A 7,356-nucleotide genomic window follows, 5' to 3' on the forward strand; every position below is an offset into this window, starting at 1 on the left:
AATAAAGTCTGGAAAATAAACCCAATCTCAGGAACAGAGACAATAACTTTAATATCCTGAAAACTCATTCATTCATATCCCTTCGAAAGGGAAATCTGCCGACTGTAATGAGTCCTGTCAGCTTGTGACTTCAGACCCACAACAAGGTGGTTCACCCATGAATGCCCCCTGACTCAGTTCGAGATGAATTAGAATGAACAACAAATGCTCTTCAGACCAATGATAGCCACATTCCGTGGGAGAATAAGGAAGAATAAAAATACATGAACAACGGGGAAAATGGGAATCGTTTCTGTGTGGACTCAAATTAAACAGATTATCAAACTAAATAGACACAAGGATCCCCGCAGGGCCAAGAGCTCAGGGCCATGGGGTGACTGCAGGAAGGGATTCAATTGCCCGCTGAGGTGTAAACTCACTTACTCAGTCACAATGCCACAGGTCATTCACCACTCCCATATGGGAGAAGTGATCCCTCATGAGACCAACTGGCAGCGTCACCAGCAAATTTACAAATGACAGCAGGAGTTCGATTCTGCTGTTATTGCAGCCGTTAATCCCAACCAGCAATAAACCCTGTTTGGTTGCGTGTTTCCAGTGGAGTTCCACTGTTTTCTGATGTAGATCAGTGATTTAGACTTAGTTGTAGCAGCCATGATTTAGAACTTTGCTGTTGATGCAACAAATGGTCGTGCAGTTGACTTTGGTGAAGAATGCCAGGGACTGCAGGGATGCTTCAATCAGGTGGAAAGGTAAAATGCTGAATGGAATTGAATCCAGATCAATGAGTGTTAATGAATTTGGGGAGAAAAAACAATAACAGTGAGTATTCTGTGTGGTGTAGACGGACAAAGAGATCATGGAGTGGACATTCACGATCACTGAAGATCAATGGACAGGGGAATCAGTTGGACCGAAGTACGTACTGCAGATGTTGGAAATCAGAATCAAGATTAGAGTGTGCTGAAGAAGCACAGCAGGTAAGGCAGCATCCGAGTTGCAGAAAAAATGATGTTTCGGGCAAAAGCCCTTCATCAGGAATAAAGCTGGGAGCCTTGAGGGTGGAGAGATAAACCGGAGGACTGGGTCTGTGAAGAATTTAGCTGAGAGTGCAATAGATGAATGGAGATTGGGTGATCGGTGATAGGTCGGAGGAGAGGATGGAGTGGATAGGTGGGAAGGAAGATAGACAGGTGGGACAGTTCAATAGGATGGTGCCAATCTAGAAGGTTGGAAGTAGGGTAAGGTGGGTGCGAAGAGCTGAGGAAGCTGGGTGGAGACGACATTGATGCCCTGAGGTTGAAGGGTTCCGAGATGGAAGATGAGGCGTCGGGTGTTGAGTGAATGGCGGTGGAGGAGGCTCAGGAACTGCATGTCCTTGGGAGAGTGGGGGGAGGGGAAAGAAGTTGATGTGTTTGGTCATGTGGAGTTGGGGTTGAAATTTGCTGGTGTACTAGAAATGTTCGTTGAAGCGCTCTGCAAGAAGGTGTCTGTTGGCCCCAATGTAGAGGAGACCAACAGATGCAATAAATGACATGTGTGGCAATGCAGATGTACCTTTAGTGGATGTGGAAGGATCCTTTGGAGCCTTGGAAGGATGTGATGGGGAGGATGTGGGTGCAGGTCTTGCAATTCCTGTGGTGTCAAGGAAAGGTGCCGGGAGGGGAGGGTGCGTGACTGGAGGGCGTGGACTTGACTAGGTAGTTGTGCAGGAAACAGTCTTTGTGAAAAGTGGATGGGGTGATGAGGGAAATATATCCCTGCAGTTCAGTGTTACTGACACTTTTTACAAACCCACTGACTCCCACAGCTGTCTGGATTATAGCTCCTCCCACCCCACCTCTTGCGCAAATGTGATCCTATATTTGCCAATTCCTCCACCTCCATCGCATCTGCTCCCAAAGGAGAAGCACAGCGGTTCAAGAAGCATCCGAGGAGTAGTAAAATCAATGTTTCGGTCAAAAGCCCTTCATCAGGAATACAGTCAGAGAGCCTGAAGACTGGAGAGATAAATGAGAGGAGGTTTGGGGTGGGGAGAAAGTAGCAAAGAGTACAATAGGTGAGTGAGAGAGGAGATGAAGGTGATGGGTCAGGGAGGAGGGTGAATTTGAGAGGTGGAAAGGAAGATAGGCAGGTAAGACAAGTCAAGGGGACAGTGCTGAGCTGGAAATTTGGAACTGGGGTGAGGTGGGGAAAGGGTAAATGAGGAAACTGGTGAAGTCTACATTGGTGCCCGAGGGTTGCAGTGATCTGAGGCAGAAGATGAGGCGTTCTTCTTCCAGGTATCAGTTGTGAGGGAGCGGCGGTTTCGGAGGCCCAGGACCTCCAAGTCCTCGGCTCAGTGGGAGGGGGAGTTGAAATATTGGGCCACAGGGCAGTGTGGTTGATTGGTGCAGTTGGCCCAGAGATATTCCATAAAGCGCTCTGCTAGGAAGCGTCCTATCTCCCCCATGTAGAGGAGACCGCATCGGGAGCCGGATACAATAAATTATATTGGTGGATGTGCAGATAAAACTTTGATGGATGTGAAAGGCTCCTTTGGGGCCTTGGATGGAGGCGAGGGAGGAGGTGTGGACACATATTTTGCAATTCTTGCGGTTGCAGGGGAAGGTGCCAGGATGGGAGGATGGGTAGTTGGGGGGCGTGGACCTGAACAGCTAGTCATGGAGGGAACGGTCTTTGCGGAAGGTGGAAATGGGTAGGGAGTGAAATAGATCCATGGTGGTGGGGTCCGTTTGGAGGTGGTGGAAATGTCGGGGGCTGATTTGGTTTATGCAAAGGTTGGTAGGGCGGAAGGTAAGCACCAGGGGGATTCTGTTCTTGTTACTGTTGGAGGGGTTGAGTCTGAGGGCGGAGATTCAGGATGTCTTCTCACAAAGCAGTTCAGAGAATATCTCCAGGACACCCACAAGAATCAACCCCAGTGCCCTCATGGCAAACATTTTAACTCCCCCTCCCACTCTCCCGAGGACATGTCCATCTTGGGCCTCCTCCATCGCCATTACCTCACCACCCGATGCTAGGGCGTAGAAAGCCTCATCTTGCGCCTCGAGACCCTTCAACCCCATGGCATTAATTGGGACTTCACCAGTTTCCTCATGTCCCCCCCACCTTACACCAGTTCCCACCTTCCAGCTCATCTCCGTCCTCCTGACCTGTCACACCTGTGCATCTTCATTCCCACCTATCCTCTACACCTTCTTCTCTGCAAAATCATGTTCACCCCCCACCCCCATCCACTTACTGCACTCTCAGCTACCTTCTCCCCAGCCCCGCACCACTCCCATTTATTTCTCCATTCAATATGCTCCCAGTCTCATTCCTGATGAAGGGCTTTTGCCTGAAATGTTCATTTTCCGTGCTCCTCAGATGCTGCCGGATCTGCTGTGCTTCTCCAACACCACTCTAATCTTGAGGGGAATCAGTTGAATGTGTGGTTTTTTGGATATTTTCTATTCTTGACCACTTTACCAACTACCAGTCTAGGGAACAGCTAAAGGACTGAGCACAATTCAGGTCACCATATAAACATTTTCTTTAAATTGTAAGATAAAACATGGAAGGCTGAAGTATGCAACTTTGCCCATCAAGGCTGTTTCACCAATGAGTTTATCACTGATTCCTTTCCAATTCAGAATGCTATGGGCCTTGGAGGGGAACTTGCAAATGGTGGCGTTTCGTTGCATCTTCCATCCTTGTCCTTATAGTCAGAACAGCTGTTGAGCTTTGAAAGTTGTGTCAAATATGCCCACATTACTTACTCCAGTGCATCCTGTAGTTGGTGGACTCTGTTGCAATTGTGCCTAAGTGGTGAAGAAAATGAATATTGCAGGTAATGAAGAGGGTACAATCAAGTGACTGCATTGTCATGTAGCGTATCCAGTTCCTTAAGTGTTCGTGAAGTTACACCCATCTGGGCAAATGGAGGGAGTTATGTTACACGTCTCATTTGTGCCTTGCAAACGATGTAGGATTCACGGAGCAATGAGTTGAGTTTATAATCAAAAAATGTCTACAAAAGGACATGTTTTTGTTGACAAATTGTTTATTTAACTAGGTTCTATCTGTTTATTTTTCTAAATAATAGCTCTGTGGACAATTACACTGGATAATTTGTTTACAGTAAAGCCATTGAATGTTAGTGGGATATGATTAGATCCTCATTTGTCAGAGCCATCATTACTCCATTTTGTCCTTGTGTGGACCAATCTGATTCCAGTCGCTGTCTGATTTCAAGTTCCAATTCCCGCCTGTGCTTGAAATTTCAACCGCTTCTTCGCATAAATGTCTCCACCTGCCTTAATAACATGTAAGGCCGCTGCAGGGGACAGCAGAGATGAATGAACATGTTGTCAACACTGGAGAAACTTGAGCTTCGTGCAATGATTGGTTCGGCTGGGATTATTCTCCTTGAAACAAAGGAGGCGGAGTGCAGCTCTATAATCACGTAATAACATTTATCCACGTTCAATATTCATGGGATCTTGACAGGGTAATTACTAGCATTTGATTTGCTGCATCTTAATCAGCTGAATACGTTTCCGATATTTCTTTACATCTAAAGTCGTCCAAATTAGATATTGTTTCCTCGCACCTTCCAACCCCCACACCCCACTTTTACACAGGCTGTCTCTCTCCTGGTGAAACTCACTGCTTTTGTGTCTCTATATGTGCTTTTCCAAATATTTTGGAAACGGATTCTGAGTGACAGAAATTCTGCTTCCTTTATTTCTTTGTCCGACATCGATGGTTTTGAAAGCCTGACCTTCAGAAATTTACGAACTTGAAAGATACCACCTATTTACTCTCTCCAAACCTCAAATACCCTGGAAAACTTCCATTCGGTTTTCCTTGGCTTAGTTTCAAATTTTCCAACACACAAATAAATAAAATTCCATCCCCACTAAACGCCGTCAGCATCGTCTCTAATTTCTTAGTACCCCAGTAAACGCACTCAGTTCTCCTCTCTGGTAGAATCACCGATTACCTACAATGCAGAAAGCACAATTCAGCCAAACGAGTGTGTAGGGTCACTCTGAACAGCATCTCAACCAGACACAGCTCCCGTCTCTATCCCCGCAGGCCTCTGACTTGTGATTTCAAATAAATCTGCTGGAATAAAACCTTGCATCGTGTGGCTGCTGACCTTATCACTGCGTTACCGATGGCTAATTCACATAACTTACTGAATTCACTCCCTGGATACATCAGTGAAATTTAACATGGTCAATCAACCTAACTTACAGAATTAAGAGCAGTGCGAACTACTGAGCAAATGTACCATCATATTTAACATTATCTGTATCATGTGTAATGGCTTTACACACTGGTGTAACCTCAGCCTAGTGAAAGGAATCTGCGCCCACCAACTCGAATTCAATGCATCCAAACGCGGTTCTGCGCTGTACAATCTCATTAGTGCTGCTGGAAATGTTTCTGCACTCAGGTCTGAATGGGTGTACTCTGTTTTCTTCCTCAGATTCCTGCTTTATATAAACATATCAGTCAGAAACAACTCTATATAATGGTTTTCATTCCAACAAAAACACAATGTGCAGTTTGCAGAAATTTTGCACTGTCACTGACACTCTCTCTGCCCAGGAGCTGCAGTCCTTCTCCAGCTGATTCAGACAGCACTGTCCTTCCTGTGACATATCCAATCGAGAATGGAAGGCCAAGCATGAATAATCTTCAGTGGGTAACAGAGCGACAGGTTTAAAACCTTTACGATGTCCCCAGCGGAGAATTGAGCCCTGGGACAGGCGGGGACACGAACCATGATACTGTGGAGGACAACAACATCAGCCTGTTGTGGCCTCACTTGTCGAACACAACTGCTTAACAACCTGAATCAAGTTTTCCATTGTTTAGCCCATAGTCATATCTGTTTTGGCATCGCAAATTCACATCTCAATTTTATTCAGGTTGGAAGCATTTCCACCTCTCTGACCCTTTCCGCACATCTACTCAAAACTTTCTACCTTTTCCCGAAATCTCTTGGCCCCAGTGTTCGATCACTCCATCAATAACAAAGCTTCTTTCAGTCTATCCTGTCCATATCCCTCATTATTTTGTACATCTCAGTCATGTCTTCTCCAATCTCCTCTGCTCGGTGACAAACAACCCCAGTCTGTCCAATCTCTCCTCATAGCTGAAACTCTTCAGCGCAGACAATATTCCATTGAATCGCTCATGCAACGTTTCCAATGCGATCACATCATTGCTATACTGTGAATTGCAAAGCTGCACACAGTACTCTAGCTAGAGCCGAATTAACTTTTTTTCCTATTCTGTTACAGTATGAGGGCGTCGCTGGCTCGGCAGTATTGATTGCGATCCCTAATTGCACAGCGGGCAGTTGACACTCAACCGTATTGCAGTGAGTCTGGAGTCACATCGAGGCCCGACCAGGTCATAATAGTAGGTTCTTTCCTCAAAGGACGTCAGTGAACCCGATGGTTTTGTTTTTTCAACAATTGACCATGGATTTATAGGTGTTATTTGCTTCGTAATTGCAGATATATATTGAATCTCATTTCTAACCCCTGCCATGGTTGGAGTCAAACCCGGGTCCCTGGTTCATTTGCTTGGTATCTGAGTTAACAGTCCAGTGGTAAGAGTGCTCAGCCATTGCAGAAAACCCGTGAAACTAATCTTTCTCAATGAAGTCGCTTTTCCTCGATATTGTCCTGTGTCATTTTCCTGAGCTTGACCCCCAATAAACGTAAGTCCATATCAGTAAAAGCTGCTACCTGAGGAGTGGTCTCACAACAGCGGTAACCAAATGGATCAACTGGTCTGCACGTCCCGGTGGTGGGGTTGGGCACGTTCCCCCAGCACCATAGTGCAACACCGGCATCTCTAAATTAATAAAATGGGGTGTGGGACGGAAAGTTCAGTCAGTGATCGAAGGAGGGAGAGAAATCTCTGAGAACGGATGGATTTGAATTTTGACATATGAAACACAGAGATGTGAGCGAGCAGAATTTGAAGGGCAAAGATCATCACCTTGGAGAAAATTACCATGTTAAAACAACTGATTCTTTCTTGTTTCGCAGAAATTGGGACAGATAGCGCATTTACCGCAGGGATTCGCATTCGAACCGAGGTTGCTGCGACCACAACGCAGAGTACTAACCACTATACGATCACGGCATCCCACAAGCACGCACGCTGGCTACATGCAATAAGTACAGTGGCAGAGGAAATGTGAGGCAGCGCACCAACTGCACAATATCAGTGCTAAGCGAACAGTGGCAGATATGTGGGAACACAGAATGGGCTGACAGTTTAATATTGGCTCCTCCAGTGGCTGTGATGATTCCATCGTTAATATGCTGAAGGCTGAGATAAATA

This window comes from Chiloscyllium plagiosum, chromosome 8, assembly GCF_004010195.1.
Source record: "Chiloscyllium plagiosum isolate BGI_BamShark_2017 chromosome 8, ASM401019v2, whole genome shotgun sequence".
NCBI lineage: Eukaryota > Metazoa > Chordata > Chondrichthyes > Orectolobiformes > Hemiscylliidae > Chiloscyllium > Chiloscyllium plagiosum.